The following is a 26,457-nucleotide window of genomic DNA, read 5'->3' as shown; positions in this document are numbered from 1 at the left end:
ACCTTCTATGACATAGACACCAAGAAAAATGAAGTCCAAGGCCATGAAGAACCACTCATCAGAGACACAAGTGGTTCGTTAGGACCATCCCCAGCGACCTTGGCTGCTCTCTCCTCTTCCTCACTGGAAAAACCATGCTCTCCTTTAAATAGCTATGTGTCTTAACTGCTATCATTAAGGTTAATAATCACCTGGCTCTAAGTAAATCTTTATTTGGAAACAAATACCATACAAGATAATACCAAGTGGTAAAACAGTATGTACTGTAAGATCATATATATTTTTTTAAGTGAGAGGAGGGGAAATAGAGAGACAGACTCCTGTTTTCACCCTGACTGGGATCCACCTGGCAACATCCATCTGGGGTCAATGCTCAAATCAACCGAGCTATCCTCAGTGCCTGAGGCTGATGCTTGGACCAACTGAGCTATCCTTATTTCTCAGGGTGATACTTGAACCAATCAAGCCACTGGCTGTGAGAGAGGAAGAGAGAGAGAGAGAAGAGGGAAAGGGAGGGGAAGAGAAGAAGATGGTGTTTCTCATGTGTTCCCAGACTGGGGATTGAATTTAGGACTTCTGCATGCCAGGATGACACTCTATCTACTGAGCAAACCAGGAAAGGCCAAGATCATATTTTTAAAGCTGATAATTTGCAAGTAGGTCACTTGTTACATTCAACATGTAAGTTACTTTTGAAAATTTTAAATGTTAAGCAGGTATTACTTTTTAAATTAAAAAACAACAATAAAGATACTAAAAACAAAATAACCCCCCAGAAAAAAAATCAGATAATATTTTTATGCAAAACACTTATGGAAATTTTTTTAACAAATTAAAAACAGACAAATCTCTAACAAGACCGGTCAAGAAAAAATAAGTGAAAAAAATCAAAATCAAAAGTAATTATTATTAAGTTACTGTAGGAAGTTAAAAATAAGAAGATAATACTGGTCTACAGAAATTGTTAATGTGGCTACATTGAGACACAGGTTATGCTTCCATCACAGTAATTTTATTGCAGTGGTGACTATGAGACCGGTAACTGAAAAGAAAAAAAAAAGAAGATAATGATGTTACTAAGTTTGAGCCAATAAATTAAAGAACATATGAAATGAATAATTTAATACATATATATCTCCAACTCAAGAAGAAATGGAAAACGTGAGTAGACAATTAACAATAAGTAGTAATTTAATTGTTAATAAAATATATCTTCCCCCACCAAAGTCTCAGGTTAAAGTAGTTTTACAGATTACTTTTATAAAGTTACCAAAATTTATTTTCTAAAAGCTGTATCAGAGAATAGAATTATCTAATTTTTTATGAGGTATAAGAAAAATTATAGACTGATTTTCCATCTAATTGTAGATTCAAAGATCCCAAATAAAATAATAGCAACTTAATTGCAAGTCTGAATAAAACGTAATATATTATGACTAGGTAGGGTTTATGCCAGAGGTGCAAGGGTTGTCCAGAATCCAAAAATTTTATTGACAACGTTTACATTAACTGAGTGAATTAGAAAAACTGTATATTCATGTTAGTAGACAGAAAAAACGTGTGATAAAATACAGCACTGATTCAGGACTGAAACTTACAACAAACTTGGAATATAAGGAAATGACCTTAACTTGAATAAATCTAGAGCAAACTTCCTATTTAATGGTAAAATTTAAGAAGCATTAACTTTTTAAATAAGAAAAATATGCCCATTATAACTATATCTATTCCAAATTGTATTAGTGTCTTAACCAATGAAATAAGAAAGGGAAAGTAATTAGGAAGCATAGATTGCCAAGGGAGACATGGTGCTGTTATCTGTAGACAACATGATTTGTCTAGATAGAAAATCCAAGAATTAATAAATTTGGTAGGATTGCTGAACACAATATCAATATATAAAACTACAATAACATTTTGAAATCTAATAATCAATTATAAAATGCAATTTGTATAAATATAGCACATGTAATACCAAAAAATTTTATGAAAAAAATATTGAACATTATTAAAAGACAAAAAACCCACATTAAATCTTCACTTATGATATTAGAAAGTATATAACTCCATTAGAAAATACCAATTCTGCTACAAATACCATTCTTAATCCATTATATCACATTTTTAAAAGCATCTCCAAGATTAAGATGTATCTAACAACCAATAGCTTCTTACTTTTTGTCCTCCAAAGATAGATTATGATGTAACTGTCATTGCCTGAGTATGGGTCATACCTCTACACATTCATGATACTTCACTTGAGTTATATACCTTTATAGTATCTAAGCAATGGGTGCATGATTTCTTTGTTTAAGGTTTCCTAGGACTCAAGGAGAGGGGAGGGGGACTTTTGTAGACAATGCCCACGGGGGTGAGGATTACGGAGATGCAGAGACTCGACTCCAGGGACCAGGTTCAGTGATGCAGATCTGCTTTATTCAGGAAGCAAGCTAGGTTATATACACAGGTACAGCCTATAGGGTGTTTCAATGTGCTCTTCAAAGCCAATGGCTAAAAAGATCAGGGAGCTGCGTGGTTGGTGCTGAGTCACTTCCTTATAGTGGGCGAGCTCCCTCCTGGGTGTGCCTAGGAGGGTTTCAGGTGCTGGAGTGTTCTCACAGCATTGCATCAGCCACAGCTGTTAAGTATGTGCTCTGCACTCCACCCACAGAGTTTCAGTGGGGTTAGCAAGGAGGAAGGGGTTTCCAAATCAGTGGTAGCAGCTACATACAGATTCTGCTTCTCTTGCTTTGTGTTGCAAATGGCTGTAAGCAACCATTTAGAAAACTGGGATGTAGTTCATTTATGACTGGCTGACTCAGTTACCCCTGGTGGTTCTTTTCCTTTGTATTATTCTGGTTTCTACCCTCTCAAAGCAGAAGGGAGGCTTACTACTTCCTCAATATAACCTCAGGGTTTTTGTTTTACTTATAAATGAATTCAAATATTTCATTATTTCATAAATGGAGGGGGAGCAGTTGGAAGATAAGAAGAGAAAGGTGAATAATGCAGATTTACCTCTCAATTGAAAAGTCATCTTAGAGGAAATGTTGATCCTTCAGGTCTGCAAAGTATAGTTAGCAGAGTTTATTTCTATTCTTCATATGCATAATTATTCTAGAATTGGATGAATTTTAAAAATCATTGCAAGCATTACAAAAATCTGACTTAGATATCATCACACACAGAGGAAAGTGCCATATGAAGACAGAGGGAATGGAGTGACACAGCCACAAACTAAAGATCATTTTAAAGGTGACCAATCATCCTCCTTTAGGGAGGATAGTCTTTCTTTTGTAAATTTTGTCCTCCCTAGAAAAGTGTCCTTCTATATGTCCTCCTTTTTGATATTGGAAGACTAATTTGTAAATGTCCATGTTCAATGGATGCAGAGTTGATCCATTGTGTGTGATGTGACATATTTGTATCTGAAAGAGTACTTTTTTCTTACAATTATTATTAAAAATGAGTAGGCATGTAGGCGTAATGACAATATAAAATATTACAAATGTTTCTATTATGCATTTATCATATTATAGTGTATTATTGTTGCAATGAATAAAATGTTTCTTTTATTTATAATATTGTTTTCTTCAATTTATTTTTGTCCTCCTTTTCATTGTAAAAAAGTTGGTCATCTTAATATAACCTGTGAGAAAATCTAATTCAGGGAGCTCGTGTTTTGGTGCTACTAGCCCAAGTGCTCCACCAGTTACTAATAAATTCTCCTCCATTAATTAAGATGACTGAGTGTCTTATCCTCTGTAGGGGTCACTTTTGCAACAATATAGTCTTTAGACAAACTTTCTTCTTAATATTTAGTCTTCCAAATGCAGATGACTATAGTTTCAAAATTACACACACAACAATTTGGGGCAGGGTTCAAATGCAGAGGAAGTGAATTGGCTATCTGCCCCAAGTGGGGAAGCATCTTTTTTAGCTCTTGGCCCTCCAGGTGATTATGACACAGCAGATTGCTAGAAAGATAGATCTTTTATTTTCTATTTTTAGTAGCCTAATGTTTTGGATGTTTCCAAATTGAATGTAAGGTCTCAAAATTTTTGCAGGACATGTATTCTCAAAGCACCCTCAAAGAACAGAGCCACTTACACCACTGTCAGATGCACTAGATATTCTGAAGTGAGAAATATTATTTTGAAATCTGCTTATGGGCAGGGACTTACAACAGGGAGGCTGTTGACAGCCTTCCCATTTTCTGACATACTCAGGGCTGACTGTGCTGGCCACATCTTTGCTTTTAGTCTCCCAAGGAAGTATATAAAGTTATAAAAGAAAAATAGCCAAAAAAGATAAAGCCATGGAAAGAATTTTCCTAGGTCCCACCAATAAGTTTTGGATAATCTCTGATTAGTCAGGTGCTTCAGCAAGTTTTGTCCATGACTTTGGAGATTTGTATCTGGCTGAGGGCTATTTTCTTTATTTCACCATTTCTGCCATGAACAATTTTCCATACACTCCTTAATAGTACTGTGTTTACTCCCTGACCTGTGGTAGAGCAGTGGATAAAGCATTGACCTGGAAACACTGAGGTCGCCAGTTTGAAACCTTGTGTTTGCCTGGTCAGGGCACATATGGGAGTTGATGCTTCCTGCTCCTCCCTCTTCTCTCTCTCTCTCTCTCCTCTCTAAGGTGAATAAATAAAAATATTTTAAAAATAAATAGTAGTGTGTTTACCAATATTAGTGCTTTTTTTTCTTTTGTTAAATTCTTGGATGACATTATCACTAACCTTGTCTTCTTGCTTATATGCCTTTTTTGAAAGGTTAATGATTTCTTTCTTGCTCTCGGGTTTTCTGGGTACAATAAGAACTGATGGTTTTCAAGTCCATTTTTGTGGTTCTAGGCCACTAGAACCCTACTTTTTTGGAAAGAGGTATGAGGCAGTACAAGTTTAATTTCTCCAGCAAGGCTACATACTCCTGCCAAAATCAGGAAAATTCAGCTATATTATTTTTGTTGTCCCCTTGGACAATTAACCTTTTCTGACCACTGTTTTCCTCCTATGGAGGTTATTTTATAGTTCATTCCAGTTATTATAACTTGAGAAAGAGCAAGATAATATTAATAGAAATGGTGTGTGCTGTTTATAAGAATCATTACTCCATTGTATATATGTACCACAGCTTTCAGTGGATGAGTAGATTAAAAAGCTGTGGTACATATACACAATGGAATAATATAGGGCCATGAAAAAGAAGGAAATATTATTTTTTATGACAACATGGATGGATCTGGAAACTATTATGTTAAGTGAAATAAGCCAGGCAGAGAAAAAAATTCATACGACTTTGCTCATCTGAGAAATCCAACAAACAATAAGAACTGAGGAGTGGAATAGAGACAGAGGGGGGATCAAAGGATCCAGAAGGAAAGTGGATACAGGAAAAAAAGATGAGATAGGCTGATAGGATGGGATGAGAGCAGAAAAGCAAATACTGGAGGAAAAGGGGGAAGGTGTTATGGGAAGGGAGATATGGAGGGATGTACCAGGGAACACGGGGGAGGAAAAGATAAATTTGGGGGGACATTAGAATCTATGTAAATATAATAAATTAATTAAAATAAATAATCATTACTTTAGGGTGAGTGGACTGACTTGGGGCAGGAAGACGGTGATGGATTAGACCAGACATCCCCAAGCTATGGCCCGCAGGCCACATGTGGCCCCCTGAGGTCATTTATCCGGCCCCCCACTGCACTTCCAGAAGGGGCACCTCTTTCATTGGTGGTCAGTGAGAGGAGCACTGTATGTGGCGGCCCTCCAATGGTCTGAGGAACAGTGAACTGGCCCCCTGTGTAAAAAGTTTGGGGACCTCTGGATTAGATGGACTTACCAACTTCCACCTCCCAGAACCAAAGTGGATTACAACTTAATTTTAAAAACAATCAACTGGAAAAACCAACTTTGGACTAAACTAAGAGGACTCTTTAACCAAGGATCACTGAAGAAGCCACACTGAGACTGGTAGGAAAAGCAGAAATGCAAGGAGGGCTGCCCAGCTCCTGGGAACAAGCAGCAGCCCAGAATGACTCATGTGATGAGAGGTGAGTTTAGCAGAGAGGGAAGGGTCCTGGGTCCCAGGAACAAAGCCCCAGACTGCAGCCCCAGAGCCTAGATGAGGTGTATGAACAGTATTTGGCTGTGAAACAAGTCAGGATAATGTTTGTGAGAAAGAGGCAGATTTCTGAGACCCAGGATGCAGATAAAGGGACCTTGCAGAGAATCTCTTTCACAACCACTCACCCGGGGATCAGGGGGACAGGGAGAGATGAGAGGACCAGAGTAGCAGGAAGAGAGTGTAGGAGGCACAGGGAGAAACACTTTGAGGGACAGCCATCCTAACCCCTGGGTGGAGTCACTCCCCAAATCTAAAGTGAATATTTTTCCTGGAACCAGCAAGTCCAGCAAAGGGAAGCAGGTCACCAACCAAACAGAAGCTCTCCTGATGCAGTCAGAGCAAAGAATTGGAAGCAAGGGAAGCAGGGAACCATCAGGGATACAGTATTGAGTGCTAAGGTCAGAGATGCATCACAACCCCCACACAGCTGAGTGCTCATGGGAGGGCAGGAGGTAGCGGGATGTGGAAGTGCAGTCCCATCAGTAGGGGTGGAAGCCAGTGGCTGGCTGCAGCTGCAGCCTGGGTGCAAGCACAGTCCTGCCAGCAGGGGAGGAAGCTGGGGCCAGCTGTGACTGAGGCCTGGTGCAAGCACAGTCCCACCCAATGGGGCAGAGGCTGGGGGCAGCCATGGTGGGGGAAGGGGCATAGAAAAGCAGTTCAACCCGTGGCTGCTGGCTGGGTGTGTGAGAGCGGTCCTGCCTGCAGTCCCGCTATCAGGGGAAAAGTGAAATCCAGGGAACCGGTTGAGACTTGCAGCAGGGCACAGGAGCACAGCCCCACCCATGGGGCTGAGGCTTGTGGCCCTTCCTCATGAGCACAGTCCCGCCAGTGGAAGTGGGGTGAAGGCTGGGGCTGACCAAGGCTTGCAGCCCAGGAACACGAGTGCAGTCTCACCCATGGGGTCAGTACAAAAGCCAGGCCAACCAAGGCTTGCAGCTCAGGCACATGAAAACAGTCCTGCTCATGAAGGTGAGATGGAAGAGGCTGCGACCACTGCAGTGGGCCGGTGCCTGCAACACCCATGCCTGAACACCTAAGGTGGTGGCAGAGGGGGTGGCAGGCCTGCAAACATACCACACCTAGGAAATAGAGGCTACACCCATGAGACTCCTGTGGCCACTCTTCTTATACACAGACAAAATGGCAAGACAGAGAATGCAACCCAAATGAATCAACAAGAGAAATCCCCAGAAAAAAATTTGAATGAGACAGAAATAATCAAATTATCAGATGCAGAGTTTAAAATAATGATTGTTTGGATGCTCAAAGATATTAGAGCAACAATGGATGGACATAAAGAGCACGTAAATAAAGAGATTGCAAGTATAAAAAAGGACATTGAAATAAAAAAAAATCAGTCAGTAATGACAAACACAAAATCAGAAATGAAGACCACACTGGAAGGAATTAAAAGCAGAATGGATGAAGCTGAGGATCAAATCAGCAAGTTAGAAGACAAGATTAACAAAAACACAGAAGCAGAGCATCAAAAAGAACACAGGCTCAAAAAGTCAGAGGAAATTCTAAGAGAGATCTGTAACAACATGAAAAGAAATAACATCCACATCATAGGAGTTCCTGAAGGAGATGAGAAAGAACAAGAAATAGAGAATCTGATTGAAGAAATCATAGCTGAAAATTTCCATAAACTGATGAAGGAAAAAGTCACACAATTTCAAGACGCACAGAGAGTTCCATTAAAGATAAACCCAGAAAGGCCAACACCAAGACACATCATAATTACAATATAAAAATTAAGATATAAAGAAAGAATACTAAAAGCTGTAAGAGAAAAGCAGTCTATTACCTACAGAGGAGCCCCCATAAGGATGACATTCAACTTCTCAACTGAAACATTAGAGGCCAGAAGGGAATGGCAAGAAATATTCAAAGTAATGCAAAACAAGAGTTTACAACCAGGACATCTCTATTCAGCAAGGCTATCATTTAAAACTGAAGGAGAAATAAAAAGCTTCCCAGACAAAAAAAAAACTCAAGAAATTTATTACAACCAAACCAATGCTACAAGAAACATTAAGGAACCCGCTGTAAACAGAACAAAGGAGTGAAAAAAAATCTAGTAAAAGAAGAATGAACATTTAAAAAATAAAATGGCAATAAACAACTACATATCAAAAATAACCTTAAATGTAAATGGATTAAATGCTCCAATCAAAAGACATAGGGTATCTAAGTTGATAAGATAATAGTACCCACATATATGCTGTCTACAAGAGACATCAAAACAAAAGATACATATAGCCTGAAAATAAAGGGATAGAAAAAAATATTTCATGCAAATGGAAATGAATAAAAAAGATGGGGTAGAAATATTTATATCAGACAAAATAGATTTTAAAACAAAGAGTATAGTAAGGGATAAAGAAGGTCACTACATAATGATAAAAGGAGCAATCCAACAGAGAGATGTAACCATTATAAATATCTATGCATCTAATATAAGAGCACTTAAATATATAAAGCAGATTTTGATAGGCATAAAGGGCAAGATCAACAGCAATACTATAAAAGTAGGAGATTTTATTACCCCACTAACATCATTGGATAGATCCTCAAGAAAGAAAATTAACAAAAAAACAGCAGACTTAAAGGACACACTAGATCAACTGGATTTAATAGATATCTTCAGAACCTTTCACCCTAAAGCAGCAGAATATACATTCTTTTCAAGTGCTTATGGCACATTCTCTAGGATAGACCACATGGTAAGACACAAAATAAGTCTCAAAAAACTTAAAAATATTGAAATCATATCAAACATCTTCTCAGATCCCAATGGCATGAAACTAGAAATCAACTACAATAGAAAACCCGAAAAACACTCAAACACTTGGAAACTAAATAGCATGTTATTAAATAACAAATGGGTTAACAATGAGATCAAGGAAAAGATAAAAAATGTCCTTGAAAGAAATAAAAACCAACATACAACAACTCAAAATTTGTGAGACACAGCAAAAGCAGTACTGAGAGGGAAGTTCATAGCACTACAGTCATACCTTAAGAAGGTAGAAAAAGCTCAAATAGACAATTTAACCCTGCATCTAAAAGAACTAGAAAAAGAACAGCAAGTAAAACCCAGAGGAAGTAGAAGGAAGGAAATAATAAAGATCAGAGTGGAAATAAAGGAAATAGAGGCTAAAAAAATACAGAGGATCAATGGAACCAAGAGCTGGTTCTTTGAAAAGGTTAACGAGATCGATGAACCTTTAACCAGACTCATCAAGAAAAAAAAAGAGCCTGACTAGGCAGTGGCGCAGTGGATAGAGCGTCGAATTGGGATGCCAAGGACCCAGGTTCGAGACCCCGAGGTCGCCAGTTTGAGCGCGGGCTCATCTGCTTTGAGCAAAAAGCTCACCAGCTTGGACCCAAGGTTGCTGGCTTGAACAAGGGGTTACTTGGTCTGCTGAAGGCCCATGGTCAAGGCACATATGAGAAAGCAATCAATGAACAACTAAGGTGTCACACTGAAAAATTGATGCTTCTCATCTCTCTCCATTCCTGTCTGTCCCTATCTATCTGACTCTGTCTCTGTAAAAAAAAAAGAAAAAAAGAAAAAAAAGAGAAGACTCAAATAAATAAAATTAGAAATAAGAGAGGAGAAATAACAACTGACACAGCAGAAACACAAAAGAGTGTAAGAAAATACTATGAAGAACTGTATGCCCCAAAATTAGACAACCTAGGTAAAATGGAAAAATTCCTCAAAACATATAATCTTTCCAAAATTATTATAGAAGAATCAGAAAACCTAAACAGACCAATTTCATCAAATGAGATTGAAACAGTTATCAAAACTCTCCCAACAAACAAAAGTCCTGGGCCACATGGTGTCACGGGTGAATTTTACCACATATTCAAAGAAGAATTAACTCCAGTCATTCTCAAGCTATTTCAAAAAGTTCAAGAGGAGAGAAGATTTCCAAATTCCTTTTATGAGGCAAGCAAGATACTGATTCCAAAACCAGGCAAAGACACTACAAAGAAAGAAAACTATAGACCAATATTCCTGATGAACTTAAATGCTAAAATTGTCAACATAATATTAGCAAACCGAATCCAGCAATACATGAAAAAAAATCATATATCATGATCAGGTGAGAGTTATTCTAGGGAAATAAGGCTAGTACAGTATCCACAAATCAATCAATGTGACTCAACTCATAAACAAAATAAAAAATAAAAAACATCATGATATCAATAGATGCAGAAAAAGCATTTGATAAAATTCAGTACCCATTTATGATCAAAACTCTCAGCAAAGTGGGGATACAGGAATGATACCTCAACATGAAAAGGCCATCCATGACAAACCCAAAGCCAACATCATAATCAATGTGCAAAAATTAAAAGAAACCCCCTTAAGATTAGGAACAATACGGGGATGCCCACTTTCACCACTCTTATTCAACATAGTTCTGTAAGTCCTAGCCACAGCAATCAGACAAGAAGAAGGGATAAAAGGCATCCAAATTGGAAAAGAAGAAGTAAAACTATCATTATTTGCTGATAATATGATACTATACATAGAAAACTCTAAAGTCTTAGTCAAAAAACTACTGGACCTGATAAAGAAATTCAGCAAGGTGGCAGGATATAAAATCAATACTCAGAAATCAGTGGCATTTTTATACACCAACAATGAACGGTTTGAAAAAGTAATTAAAAAAAATCCCCTTCACGATGGCAACAACAAAAAAATAAAGTACTTAGGAGTAAATTTAATAAAAGAGGTTAAAGACTTTTACTTGCAAAATTATAAAACATTGATAAAGTAAATCAAGGAATATACAAACAAGTGGAAGCATATACCGTGTTCATGAATAGGAAGAATAAATATCATTAAAATGTCTATATTACCAAAAGCAATCTATAAATTCAATGCAGTTCCTCTTAAAATACTAATGACATACTTCAAAGATATACAACAAATATTCCAAAACTTTATATGGAACCAAAAAAGAACACGAATAGCCTCAGCAATCCTGAATAAGAGAAATAAAGTGGGGGATATCACACTTCCTGATATCACATTACACTACAAGGCCATTGTACTCAAATAGCTTGGTACTGGCATAAGAACAGGCATACAGATCAATGAAACAGAACAGAGAACCCAGAAATAAACCCACCCCTATATGGACAATTGATATTTGACAAAGGAGGTAAAAGCATACAATGGAGTAAAGACAGCCTCTTTAACGAATGGTGCTGGGAAACTTGGACAGGTACTTTCAAAAAATTAAAATGGATCACTAACTTACACCATTCACAAAAGTAAACTCAAAACGAATAAAAGACTTAAATGTAAGTCGTGAAACCATAAACATCTTGGAAGAAAACATAGGCAGTAAACTCTTCGGTATCTCTCGCAGCAATATTTTTGCTGATTTATCTCCTCGGGCAAGTGAAAGAAAGGACAGGATGAACAAATGGGACTATATGAAACTAAAAAGCTTTTGCACAGCAAAAAACACCATGAACAAAATAAAAAGATATCCCATACAATGGGAAAATATACTCACCAATATGTCTGATAAGGGGTTAATAACCAAAATTTATAAAGAACTTGTAAAACTCTACACCAGGAAGATAAACAATCCAATAAAAAATGGGCAAAATAAATGAATAGACACTTCTCCAAAGAGATCATACAGATCCCCAATAGTGATATTAAAAAATGTTCAACATCACTAATCATTAGAGAAATACAAATTAAAACCACAATGAGATACCACCTCACAACTGTCAGAATGGTGCTCATTAACAAAACAACACATAATAAGTATTGGAGAAGGTGCGGAGAAAAGGCACCCTCCTGCACTGCTAGTGGAAATGCAGACTTGGGCAGCCACTTCAGAAAACAGTATGGAGATTCCTCAAAAAATTAAAAATGGAACTGCCCTTTGACTCAGCTATCCCACTTTTAGGAATATATCCTATGTATTCCAAATCACTGATTCAAAAGAAGAAATGCACCCCTGTGTTTATTGCATCATTGCTTACAATAGCCAAGATCTGGAAGCAGCCCAAGTGTCCATCAGTGGACAAGTGGATTAAAAAGATGTGGTACATATACACAATGGAATACTACATGGCTGTGAGAAAGAAGGAAATCTTACCTTTTGCCACAACATGTATGAATGTGGAAACTATCATGCTAAGTGAAATAAGCCAGGCAGAGAAAAAAAGAATACCATATGACCTAACTGATTTGAGGAATCTAATAAACAATGTGATCTGAGGAACAGAGCAGAGGCGGGATCAAAGGGACCAGAGGGAAAGTGGTCAGAGGGAAAGTAGAAGAGAAGATGGGATCAGAGAAGGGAAAGAGATTAATGAAATTATATATACATAACCCAACATTATAGAGAATAGGACAGCAAATCCAGGAGCAAAGGGGAAAAGGCATTGGGGGAAGGGGGTATCGGAGGGGAGGCTGAGGGGAATATGGGGGTGGGGGGAGATATATTTGGTGGGACACTTGAATGTATGTAATCACAAATTAAAATCATAAATAATAATTTAAAAAGAATCATTACTTTATTATAAACATTAGAGGTAAAATAATCAGTATAATTTGACATTCCTATTTTTGCATAAAGAAAAAGCAGTAAATAATGTTGAATGGGTTAATTAAATTGCTAAATTATTTTTTTCTTTTTTTAATTTATTCATTTTAGAGAAGAGAGAGAATGAGAGAGAGAGAGAGAGAGAGAGAAAAGGAGCAGGAAGCATCAACTCCCATATGTGCCTTGACCAGACAACTGCAGGGTTTCGAACCAGCAACCTCAGCATTCCAGGTCGACGGTTTATCCACTGCACCAAAACAGGTCAGGCGCTAAATTATTTTTCATTTAATTTGAAGTTATGGAAATAGTTCATTGACTGGAAAGTGGATAACTTACTACTTTGTCCCTTCACCCATTCCCATATATTATTAATGAGTTTCTTGCTGTTAGTAATTTAAGAATGTCACAAGATTGGGACTTTTTGTTTAGGCAATACATTTCAGATGGGATCCTGGAAAACTGAAACATGTTAAATTGTTGGTCAAACAAGTTTTTAAATATGATATGTATGTTTGCTCGCTTATAGTTTGTATTGGGTGTGGGGGACAGGCTGTAAGCAGGCTGAGTCGTTATAGCCTAAGGCTTAGTTTTAAAACTAAGCTTTTCCCCACACCCTTGACTGATTGCATGATGTGGGGTGGTGCACTCTCATGAGGAATCCCATCATGCCTCAAATAAGTGGCTTTGTATCAGAGACTTCCTTATTTGTATATTGGATTAAAGGTTTTGGTTTCTACACTATAAAGTGAGGCAGACCAGGAGCTTGCTCTCTCTTGGTTCCTGAGATTAGCATTAGAGAAGAAAGCAGAGAAAGGCCACATGGAGGAAGCCAGGAGAGGCAGCCAAGATGGCAGAATGTTGAAAGAGAAGCCAGTCAGTGCAAAGTTTGTGCAGAGAGAAGGAGATGGGTCCAGAGGTGAATAAGACTGGTGAGGTTAGAAACCTTTGATTCTAGGAAACTCGGATAAGTCAGTAGCTTTGTGAGCACTGAATGAGTGGGTTTTGGAGCCCAGTGTGTGTTTTTACTTGCCCACTGGGTGCAAGCTAGGATTAAAGGTAATGGCCCACCAGTTCCTGACTCCATTGTTTCATTACCGTCTGTCCGAATCTAATGCGAACCTGCATGGGCCAGGCGGCTGTGATGCAGCCTATGGCTATTGGCCACACTTCAATGAAGGGAAGAAGTCTTACCAAGGTCAGAACTCTGTCTCTAGTGCCAGGTCAAGAGAAGAAGGTAAAAATTTTACATTGACTCCTCCTTTCCAATGTCATCATAAGAATGTTCAATCCTGGAGAGCACTGGTAGTTAACCTGGTCCCTACCGCCCAGTAGTGGGTGTTCCAGTTTTCATGGTGGATGGTAGCAGAGCAACCAAAGTATAAATAAAAAGATAGATTTAACTATAGTAAGTTGTTTTATAAAGATTTATTCTGCCAAATTTAGCAAAGATCCGACATAAAGTACTTGGTAAGTAATTATTATTATGTGCTTTAACTTGCTGTAACTCAGCTTTATAAATTTTATAAAATAAAGTTACTTCCCTACTTTATAAATCACCATTACTGTGGAACCGGTGGGTAGTTAGAAAATTTTACTACTAACAGAGATACAAAAGTGGGCAGTAGGTATAAAAAGTTGACTACCCCTGCTGTAGAGAATTTTTATAAGAGTTTGAGTCAAACAGAGAACATGCCTGGAAACAAAAATCTCAACAGATTAAGAAATACGCTTCCCAGAATGACAGTTTGCAGTTTCTTTTATACATTTGGAATTAAGGAGGAAACATAAGAAAGATTATATAAATGTGGGGGAAAGGAAGGTGGAGAAATCTCTATGATTGGATTATAACATAATTGACAAGATTATGTGCTGTCTTGCGGTGGTTATGCTTTCTAGGGACCTGAAAAAGAGGCATTCCATTTCAAATGTTTGTTAACCTAGATGAAAAAAAAAAAAACAACACAAAAAAATAAACCATGGGACTTGCTGAAGGCAATGATAATCTTTTATTAGGGAAGTGATAGGCCTGAGGCATGACTATCCACCATGACCTGCCCAGTTAGAAATTTATGATCAAATCACTCTGTAAGGATACTTTTGGTTTGATTTAGTACAGAGCCCCATTTTCATCCACAGCAAATTTATAGATTAGCAGGAGAAAAAGATCTGTAAGAATTAGTTCTTTAGATTGTGACCTCTGGTTAAATTTTGGGCTAGGGGTTTCCATTGATTATTGATCCTTTCCCTCTCAGGGACAACTGTTGCTTTCCTATTCATCTCATTGTATTTTCTGAGAACTTGCTTTGGCCTTTTTCCTGTCCCAGGGTTGGGGGTGCACAGAAGTTACTGCATGTGCAGGTGGCTCAATGGTCAGGTTGAGGGCAGCAAAAATATGGCCAGACAGATATTTGAGTCACACTCCATTTGCAGCTAGCATCTTACTGACGGTTGCCAAATATGAGAGGAATTGTCTAAGTCTTTCTTTTTGTTATCTTTGAGAATCACCATAAATTTTGGAAGAGTAATATCTTTTGTACCCTTTTTGGGGAATCCAGTGGTAAGCTATGAAAGCACTATTGGTTTTGGTTTTGAGTCATTTGATAAGAATGCCTTTAGTTTAAAAGAAAAAGGAGATATCTCCAATCAAGATGACACAGTAAGCAAATATTATGCTTGCTTCCTCCCATAACTACATCAAAATTACAACTAAACTGCAGAACAAACATCATTGAGAACTTCCTGAAGACTGACTGAAGTTTTGTAACTAAGGTTATGTGAAGCCAGTATCTGCCATGGTGGCCATTCACATGCAGGTTCGCATTGGATTTGGACAGACGGTAATGAAACAACGGAGTCACAAACCGGTGGGCCATTAGCTTTAATCCTAGCTTGCACCTGGCAGGCAAGTAAAAACCCACACTGGGCTCCAAAACCCACTTATTCAGTGCTCACAAAGCTACTGACTTATCCGAGTTTCCTAGAATCAAAGGTTTCTAGCTCACCAGTCTATTCACCTCTGTTCCCCATGTTCTCTCTGTACAAACTCTGCACAAACTGGCTTCTCACTCAGCACTCCACCATCCTGGCTGCTTCTCCTGGTCTCTTCCACGTGGCCTTTCTCTGCTCTCTGCTCTCTCTTCTAATGCTAATCTCAGGAACTGAGCCAGCAAGCTCCCAGTCTGCCCCACTTTATAGTGAAGAAATCAAAACCTTTAATCTAATATACAAAATAGGGAAATCTCTAATACAAAGTCACTTATCTGAGGTATGATGGGATTGTACCACCCCACATCAAAAAGGGTGGGAAAGGCTTAGTCCTAAAACCAAGCCCCAGGCTACAAGGATCCTGCCTGCCCCCAACACACATGAATAAAATCACGCCCATCCCAAGCAATCACCTGGGCTACGGGCTTCCATGTGGGCAGCTCCATCTTTAACAAAGTGAGCATAATATATATATTTTATCTTCCCAACAGGATATCAAGAGGAAGTCACGCCAAGACATGGAAACAACCAAAAAGCCCTTCAATAGAAGATTGGATAAAGAAGATGTGGCACATATACACTATGGAATACTACTCAGCCATAAGAAATGATGACATTAGATCATTTATAGCAAAATGGTGGGATCTTGATAACATTATACAGAGTGAAATAAGTAAATCAGAAAAAAACAAGAACTACATGATTCCATACATTGGTGGAACATAAAAACAAGACTAAGAGACATGGACAAGAATGTGGTGGTTACCAGGGGTGGGGGGAGGGAGGACGCAGGAGGGAGGGAGGGAGGGAGGGAGGGAGGGAGGGAGGGAGGGAGGGAGAGATTTAGGGGGAGGGGGAGGGGCACAGAGAAAACTAGATAGAGGGTGATGGAGGACAATCTGACTCTGGGCGAGGGGTATGCAACATAATTTAATGACAAGATAACCTAGACATGTTTTCTTTGAATATATGTACCCTGAATTATTAATGTCATCCCATTAACATTAATAAAAATTTATATATAAAAAAAAGAGGAAGTCACATCAAAATGCTCAAAGCAATCATTCTGTCAAGTGAGGAGGAAGAGGAAGCTGCTGCAGGCAGTGGCCAGGTGCTGGGAATACCTGGTGAAGAATATGATGGGATCAGTAGCATATCCCAGGGATCTGTAGAGAGGGGGCCCTGGGAGGAGATTAAGAAATATTTTGGTAATGGGGGATGGACTAGAAACTACCAAAATGTCTACAATGGCAGGCCCAGGCCCAGGTCCAGGTCCAATCCCAACAAGCCAATCCAGCCAACACCAACTCCACCCCCATTCCCCTACTTCCAAGACCTCTAACCCCAATAAGTCCAAGAGGCAGACCAACCAAGTTCAGTAGCTTCTCAAAGTGGTGCTCAAGACACTATGGAAACACTAGTTTGCATGGCCTTTCCAGTAGCTTCTGGACACTGTCAAACTCAACCTCCCTGTTTACTATAAGATCAGTAAACACCTATGGATATGGGAACAATAAAGAAGTGCTTGGAAAAGAACTATTACTGGAATGCTCAGGAATGTACCCAGGACTTCAACAGTCTGTTTACAAATTGTTACATCGATAAGCCTGGCGGTGACATAGCCTTAACAGGCAGAAGCTCTGGAGAAACTCTGCAAAAAATGAATGAACTGCCCACAGAAGGAAAAGTTACAGGATGTCGGAAGAAAAAACCAGGGACAGCAAAGCCTGGAATCTCTACAGTACCAAACATAAACATCGACTCCACTGCAGATGCAGATGTCTTAACAGAACCCTCTACCTGTGCAGGTCACACCTCATCCCTTACCTGCCCTTACCCCAGACCTCATTGTCCAGACCCCCGTCTTGACAGTGTTTCCTCCCATAGCCACTACAGACTTTCCCACCAGTGTTCTCCTAACCCCCCTCCCACTCACGCCGGCCTTCCAGCCTGCGCAGAGCCATTTGCCCATAATTGCAGCAACTTCACAGCCTGTGAATAAAAGGAAAGGTGTAAAGAGGAAAGTGGACACCACCACCCTCACTACCATTGACCCAATTCGCAAGTCGCCTTTGCTGTCCCCAGAGCCCAATACTAACAAGCTGGGCTCCCAGTAGGAGAGCAGCAGGCCTATGAAGTCCTCAAAGAAGGACATGTCTGACTCGCAACAGCATGCAATACCGCACAAGAACAGTGAGGTCTAGCCACAGCTCAAGTGCTGAAGCTGTATCCTCAGGGAGATGGTCACCAGGAAGCACGTGGTCTATGCCTGGTCCTTTACAAGTCTGTTGACGTGGAAGTGCCGGGCCTGCATGATGATTGTGACGTCATCAAGTAACCCATGGACACAAACACAATCAAGTCTAAGCTGGAGGCTGGTGAGTATCTGATACTCAGGAATTTGTTACTCAAGTCCCGTAGATGTTCTCTACGTCCTCTAACTACTAAAATACTACTCTCCGGTCCACAAGGCGGTGGCCATGGCTCACAAGGTTCAGGATATGGTCAAGATGCCTCCTGAAAAGATGTCAAAAAACCCCACGAAGCCTGTGATGCCAGTCTTCTTCAGTGACAGCTCAAGTGATGAATTCGGTAAGGAGCCAGCCCCGGAGGTGTTGGAGCGCCGGGAACAGTTTAAACCAATACAGGAGCAGCTTGCAGCTGCCTCACAGGCCAAAAGAAGACAATGGAAGGAGAAAGACGAAAAGAAAATTCAAGAAAAAAAGGACGAAAATAAAGAGGAAGTAGAGAAAAAGACTAACACGGGCAAGGAGCTTCATCCCCAAAAGACCAAAGAAAACAACAGCAATAGAAATACAAGCAAGGAGTCAGCGCCCAGGAGGAGGAAGCTCCTTCCAGCAGACCAGTCAGAAGTGGAAGACAAGCCGGAGGTGGAGGATGAGTCCGAGGACGCGGCGGATGAGGCGGAGGACACGTGGGAGGACGAGGTGGAGGACACGGAGGACGTGGCAGAGGTGGAGGACGAAACCGAAGATGAGGACGAGGCGGAGGACGCGGATGATGAGGCGGAGGACACATCGGAGGACGCGGATGATGGAGCGGAGGACACATCGGAGGACGCGGATGATGAGGCGGAGGACACATCGGAGGACGCGGATGATGAGGCGGAGGACACATCGGAGGACGAGGCGGAGGTGGAGGACGAGACCGAGGATGAGGTGGAGGACGCAGAGGATGAGGCGGAGGACACGTGGGAGGACGAGGTGGAGGACACGGAGGACGAGGCAGAGGTGGAGGACGAGACCGAGGATGAGGAGGAGGACGAGGTGGAGGACGCGGAGGACGAGGCGGAGGTGGAGGTCATGTGGCAGCAAGTGGATGAGTCGGAGGAGCAGTTAAGCCAAATGTTGCATATCGTCTGGTGTAGGAAGCCCTCGTTCAAGACAAACACCTCCTTCCAGATTAACGTTGGCTTGGAGACCCTGCAACTACCGACCCCGTGGAAAGTGCAGTGCCCCGTCAACTCCTTTATGCGGAACAGAGAAAGACCTCATGCCGAAGACGAGGATGTGATTGCTGGCCCCTCCAAAATAAAGGACTTCTCAGCCTCTGGGTCTGAGAGCAGCAGCGATTAGACACCTCTGACGCTGAGGACTCTGAAACATGTCCTGCCTAATTCGTTGGACAGGACTGTTAATAAAATGATGGCTTCAGATGCCTTCCCAACAGTCTAGCTTAAGTCCATTTTCTTCTGTGACGGGGGCCAGGAATCCATCCAATTAGGGAACTTCTCAGAGCCCCGGGCCTGTCCCTGGGGTGCACTAGTCATGTCCATCAGGGCGGTACACATGTAGTCCTGCTTCCAGGAAGGCTGCTTGTCGGGCTGGTCACTGGGGCCTCCTTTTTACACACTGGCTGTCCCATTCAGCTTCCCTGGTCACTTGGGTTTATCTGGGTGGGTGGCATCTCCCAGAGAGTGACGACAATTCCCCTGCACAGGCATATATGTGATATTGCTCCATGTGCAAGGCCCTGTCACATGTATGTTTTCTCTCCCTTCATCCCTCCAACTTTTTCTGGGACTCTAGGTCCTATTTCCATCCTGGAACTGGCAGTGATATTAGCCCAGGGGAGATCTCCTTCAGGCAACACGCTAACATTTAGAGCTTTCCCAAGTGAGGAACAGGGGTTGTACCTCAGCATGCCTTCTCTCTGGTGGCCCATGTGGTTCCATCAGCTGGAAAATATCACCAGCCACAGCTGACTCACAGGCCTTGGAGTACTGTTTTTATTGTTGCCTGTTGGGCACTTTCCCAACTTTTGTGGCCTCTGCTTAAGACGCATAGGGATAGGACCTCATGAGCTGCCTTCCCTCCCATGTGTCTAGAAGCAGGCTGCAGTGGGCAGAAGCGGCTGGGGCAGGCCACTGCTGAAACCATTTGGGGAAGATTGCCATGTAGCCAGCTGACCTGGCCCCGGGAACCTATCATGTCTAAGCTAGTGGGTGAAAAGAGGCTCTTAAAATCTGAAGCACTGGACTGATCAGTGGTGAGGGCATCAGAGCCCTTGGGCCAGCTCCCTGCACATCTCTAAGGGGCATAGCCAATGTGACCACACTTCTAGTTTTCAGTGCCCTGCAATAACGGCAACTGCTTGGAGTTGGGCAAGCCAGGGTGGCTACATCATCCAAGCGCTCTGAGAGGCACTGAATATGTTTTATTGCTCTAAAAATAAATATTAGCCCTTTTTTTTGGTAATGAATCTAGCATTTCAGCAGAAAACTGCATGATGTGGAAGGTACCCTAAGGACCAGCATCTGCCTTTCAGGAAGGTGGGGTTTTTTGTGTTTTTTTGTTTGTTTGTTTGTTTGTTTTTTGGTTAAGTATGGTTTGTGCATACTTCTTCAAGGCTTAGTCATCTGCTGGCATCTCAGAGCTAACCTTCTGAAACTTTAGGCTTGAGGAGGTGCAGTTCACTATCAGCAGACCTGAGCAACTATAACTGCCTCAAACTGGCCTTGGCTTTGGGTTCTAGTTGCAGCAGCACCCTCTCCACCAGAGCCTCTAGGGCTCTGCAGTGTGTGCTCAGAGTCCAAAGCTGTTCCCTGGTCCTCTGGTCAGTCAGCTTCCAGTCAAGCTCCATTTGCCAAGCAGACTACTTTGAGCTGTCCTTTGGCTTGTGCCTGGTGTGGTTCCAGTGCAGTTCAGTCTAGCTGAGGCCAGGGGAGACTTCCTGCTTGGAAATTCCAAGACAGTGGAGAAGCAGCTGGCATTGTCTTTCTGGGAAGTTTCTGCTGTCTTGGAACAAATGACTTCTTAGATTCTCACAGTGCCAGCCTGTCTGCCACTCCACCCCTTCCCACATATTTGCACATGGGCTGTAGCTATAGACCAGCTCTTTTTCCAGGTCCTTGTATCCTCACTGTCCAGGGATATTGTCCTTCTTGCATATGGATTTTCCATCGGCTGGAGAACTTGATCGTCAGACTCGAGCAATCACCTGTGACCAATACCTCAGGAACAGAGCAGAGAGCAGTGTCTACTCTTTTTCATAGGTCCCTGTGCCTGGGCAGTGGGAGGTGCTAAACTGGCTTCAACTCACTGATGGGCCTCAACTCTCTGCATGATTATAATACCCCTTTTTCTTTTGATTATTCCTCAATCTTGAGGAATATACGTATTTAGGGTCTAGGTTCAATCAAGAGCGAAGATTAGTATGTAAGATGGAGTCAGATTTCTGCCCATTATGTTCCTCTTATATGGCTCTTACAATCTCATACCCTCACTTGTTCTTTGTTAGTTTCTAAACCTTAGAGGGGGCATTCGAGATGTTCAGTTGAAAATCAGGAACCACAGCAATGGTAGAAGAAGCAGTAGGCCAGAATACCTGAACTGTAAGTAATAATCAGAGCAAAGTACAGTGGTCTCTGAGTCTTTAAGACTGCCAATTGAGGCCCTGGCTGGTTCTCAGTTGGTAAAAGTATTGTAGCAAAACACCAAGGTTGTGGGTTCGATCCCCAGCTTGGGCACATGTAGGAAGAAACCAACAAATGTACAACTAAGTGGAACAACAAATGAAAGCTGTCCTTTCTCTCTCTCTCTCTCTCTCTCTCTCTCTCTCTCTCTCTCTCCCCCTTCCTCTCTCTGTCTCTCTGCAATCAACCAATTAAAAAAAAAGAAAGAAAGAAAGACTGCCAGTCTAGAAAACCTCTAATGAAAGGCTCAGAGCTTCATTTTTGCTGAAATGAAGGCAAGCAATGACAATCTGACAGATTCCCCAGGCTTGAAGTCTAAACATCCTTGATAAAAGACCTGATACCAGCTCAAGCAAGCTCTCAAAGTGACTTTCACAATAGCAGTCACTGAAACTGTCTAAGTATAAGCTGTTGTGATAACTTCTCTGAAGATTATATTTATGTGGTCTAGCTGGGGTCTGCAGTGGCAGGGCTCATAAAAAATGTTTAGTTTTCAATAATTCCAAGACAAAAGATGGGAAACTAATAAAACAATAGTTCAGAAGGCTTTAGCCAAATACTTTTATTAGAAAAATTTAAGGTCCAGTCCAGTCCACAGCTGAAAAATAAGATTTTAAAGACAATTAACTAAACTAGAATCTAATATCCATAATTGGGTATTATACTTTCTATTGAAACAATTTTTCTCTCTAAAATCACCCTCATTTTATCAAAGATAGCCAAATTAAGTCTAATTTACTGTATAAACCTAGTGTCAACAAATTTGGCCTGTTGTTTATATAAGTAGGACACGAATAGTAATTCATCGTATAAGCTCTTTTAAATCTACTCTGCTGGAATTTCATAAGGAATTTCCAGATTGAACTTTAATTAGCCTCCACGTGGTTGTCATCAGCTTTTGCCTATAACAGCTATTGATTTGGGTGAATTCCTCAGGTTCTCAAGGTTCATCAAAATGTCTTGAGCTTCTTTTTTTGCCATCTTCCAAGAAAGCAACCATTGTTTCATACCTGGAAAGACTGTTGTGAACCATGTAAGGTACCAGACTGTTTCTCCAAGGGGCTTTTATTGGCTTCCAAGGTCAATTCTAATTCCTTAAAGTTTTCTGGTGACAACCAGAGTCTATGTGAGTCTTTCTCAAACATCACATTTCAGTCAAAGTTTTCATTAGAAACCAATTTTCAATTTTGTCCTGTTATAAAAAGAATATATTTTTATCAAATTTATGCAAGCAACTATATTGTCCTGAAAATGATAGTGCTCATTCAGAGTCTACAAAATTCTAGAGGGATCAGGTGGGAAGATATAAATGTTTCAATATTGCTTACAAAGGTATAATTTACCATATTGTTTTAAGTTATAGGTAGTTTAAAAGAAAAAAAAAGTTTCTTTATATCTGAAAACCAAAAGATTAAAAATTAGCAATATTTCCAAAAAGGGGTATAGAAATGTTATAATCATCTTCAGTTAAATCAGTTCCATATGATTAATTCTTGTCTATCTTTACCCACTGCCAACAGTTCCTTAATCCAGTTATTCTTTAGAGCTTTATAAATCTTCGTCCTGTTTAAAGGTACAATCTGAAAGTTTATTCTGAGAAAATTGTTTTAAAACAATAGCGTTCTTTTATGAATATTTTAAAAGATGAAACATACCTGCAAAAGCATCAGAATACAGCAATGACTGTCTGTAAATGACAAAACTTAAAATGTCATGATTATAGTTCAGTGCAATTGATAAAGGACTTTGTTTTTGTAACATAATATTTTAAGATAACACGAATTAGCCTGACCAGGCAGTAGCACTGTGGATAGAGCATCAGACTGGGACACAGAGGACCCAGGTTCAAAACTCTGAGGTGGTCAGCTTGAGTGCGGGCTCACCAGCTTGAGCACGGGGTCGCTAGATTGAGCATGGGATCATAGACATGACCCCATGGTGGCTAGCTTGAGCCCAAAGTAACTGACTTGAAGCGCAAGGTCGCTGACTTGAGCAAGGGGTTACTTGCTCTGCTGTAGCCCCCTGGTCAAGGTGAATATGAGAAAGCAATCAATGAACAACTAAAGAGACTAAGGAGCCGCAACGAAGAACTGATGCTTCTCATCTCTTCGTTCTTGCCTGTCTGTCCTTATCTGTCCCTCCTCTGACTTTCTCTCACTGTCTCTGGCAAAAAAAAAAAAAAAAAGATAACATGAATTATAAATGCCTATTATATCGGGACTTTGTAGACTCCTGGAGATTTTAATATAATCTTTAACATATAATATTCATTTAATAAGTATGTATATATATATAATTATACAACATAACTATTTTCTTTGTTGACAAAGCTTCCCGTGCAATTTAAACATATCAAATAAGTCTAATTAGTTCAAAATCTCTCCCTTGGAAAGAGAGAAAAAAAAATCTTTTCAGGTGTTCCAGGGGCCCACTGAAACAACCAAAAGCCATTTCTAAGTTAAGGAAAAGGTCTCCTGTTAAAATTTATACCCTGGGAAGTTTGTCAAACACACCTGACCAAAACGATCATATATCATTATGAAACAATATTAAATTATTTATTTATCTAATGTGGTAATAAAAAGGTATTAAATAAAAATGCAAGTTAGAAAAACTTTTTTTTTCTTTTTTTTTTTTTTTTTTTTTTTTTTAGTACTGCATTCTAGATGAAACAATGTTTTTGTTTTTTTTTTAAAGACTTTATTTATTCATTTTAGAGAGGAGAGAAGGAGGAGAGAGAGAGAGAAGAGGGGAGGAGCAGAAAGCATCAACTCCCATATGTGCCTTGACCAGGTAATCCCAGGGTTTTGAACCGGCGACCTCAGCATTCCAGGTCGACACTTTATCCACTGTGCCACCATAGGTCAGGCAACTTTTTTAAGTTTCAGAAAATTGTTTTCTGAAATAATCAAGGACCTGATCAAGACAATAGAAAAACATTTTAATTAAACATAGAATCTCTGTTTTCTAGGTAGAAAACCTATAATATCTTATCTGGAGTAGAATAAATACTACGAAAGAGTCTTTTTTTTAACAAAGTGAGAAAGAAGCAAACTACTCTTATTCTGCATTAGCTTACTTTTGATATTTAAATTTACTAACTTAATTAAATTTTAACCTTATTCAATTTAACCATATATAAAATCTCAAGGTTTTTCTGAGGGGCAAACATACAATATAGTATACAGAAAATGTTGTAGAATTGTGGACCTGAAATGTGTATAATTTTTAACCAGTATCACCTCAATAAATTCAATTTAAAAAAAAATTTTTCTTCATAGACCTTCTGCAACTCTTTAAGTCCCTCTTAGTTTGTCTCTTACTCATTTAGAAAAACCAACATTATTTGAGGACAAACCTCATTTATAACTTCTTCAAAAAATGTATTTTCATACATTACTATCTTCCATTGCTAAGAATATACAGGTTTTTTCCATCTTAATTAGAAACTTAACTCTTAATTTTTATGGACAATTAAAAAGTAAGAAATTAATATTCTTTACATTGATACATTTATTAACACATGTAATAATTTCTAAAACTATATTTTCTCATAACACATTTTTTTAACATGGTACTGTTGGCGGTGAAAATGGCACCAGGTGTTAAACTGGTAGAGTCATACCAGACCTTGGTTCAGTACCTCCATATTTGAGTTCTGGTTAAGAAAGAATTCAGAAGCAAAACTCAAACTATAAGAGAAAATTTATTTAGAAAGTCACATAAACAGAAGAAGTGAGCCGTTGCTTGTCTGGGCCTGGAGCTGAAACACAACTGAGGAACAGAGATGTATTTAAAGCAGTTTAGAACCTCATTGTCCTGGGGGATTAATGCTAAAGAAGTATTCTCTGGCCCCCTTATTTATTCTCCTTCAAAGCAGGGGATCTAACTCACATGACTAGTAACAATCAAGGGAGTAAAAGTCAGGGGAGGGTCTAAATAGCATTACCAGTGATAGTAAAGGCCAGGGGGTCTAAACTGCATGACTTGCATGCTAGGAGAGAAAAGGTCACCCTGGGAGCAAAGTCCTTATTTTCCCAGTTTTTCCCGTTTCTAGGCACCCAGGGCTATCCACTCTGGTAACCTTCTGTACCTGGCCTATCATCCTTGCTCTGCTCATGTTTGTCTAACTCTCTACCACAGTACAAGAAAAGTTTACTAATGAACCTAAATATCTTTAGCTTTTTTAAAATAATAAACAGAACTAGATAACTCTATGTTTAGTAATTTATATTTTATTATTTTTATCTTATTTGAAAGTGGCCTAACAGTCTATGAATAGTAATTATTTAATTTAATTAGCAAAAATTTAAAGTTTCAAGTTACCACTTAGATTGATAAAATTATGTACAATATAATTATTGCTAAAAAGTTAACCAAAAATAAACTTTTTTTAAGCTTATTTCTTTTTTTGTATTTTTCTGAAGTAAGTAGTGAAGAGGCAGAAAGACAAACTCCTGCATGCGCCCGACCAGGATCCACCTGGCAAGCCAACTAGGAGATGATGCTCTGCCCATCTGGGGCATTGCTTCATTGCAACCGGAGCCATTCTAGTGCCTGAGGCAGAAGCCATGGAGCCATCCTCAGTGCTCAGGGCCAACTTTGCTTCAATGGACCCTTGGCTGCAGGAGCAGAAGAGAGAGATAGAGAAAGAGGGGGAAGGGTGGAGAAGCAGATGGATGCTTCTCCTGTGTGCCCTGATCAGGAATCAAATTCGGGACATCCACATGCTGGGCTGATGCTCTACCACTGAGCCAACTGGCCAGGGCCAGTAAAATAAACTTTTAATCTCATTTACATTTAT

The 26,457-nt window shown here is 39.9% G+C and overlaps 2 pseudogenes; both read left to right on the top strand.

Moving 5' to 3' along the window:
- The first annotated feature begins 902 nt into the window (after nucleotides 1-902).
- Nucleotides 903-1,047, top strand: LOC136318020 (small nucleolar RNA SNORA1; annotated as a pseudogene).
- A 5,875-nt stretch (nucleotides 1,048-6,922) lies between these two features.
- On the top strand, nucleotides 6,923-18,139 carry LOC136317731 (bromodomain-containing protein 4 pseudogene; annotated as a pseudogene).
- The last annotated feature ends 8,318 nt before the right edge of the window (nucleotides 18,140-26,457 follow it).

This window comes from Saccopteryx bilineata, chromosome X (assembly GCF_036850765.1).
Source record: "Saccopteryx bilineata isolate mSacBil1 chromosome X, mSacBil1_pri_phased_curated, whole genome shotgun sequence".
NCBI lineage: Eukaryota > Metazoa > Chordata > Mammalia > Chiroptera > Emballonuridae > Saccopteryx > Saccopteryx bilineata.
Note: the sequence above shows the minus strand (reverse complement) of the source record. Positions and strands in the feature narration are given on the sequence as shown.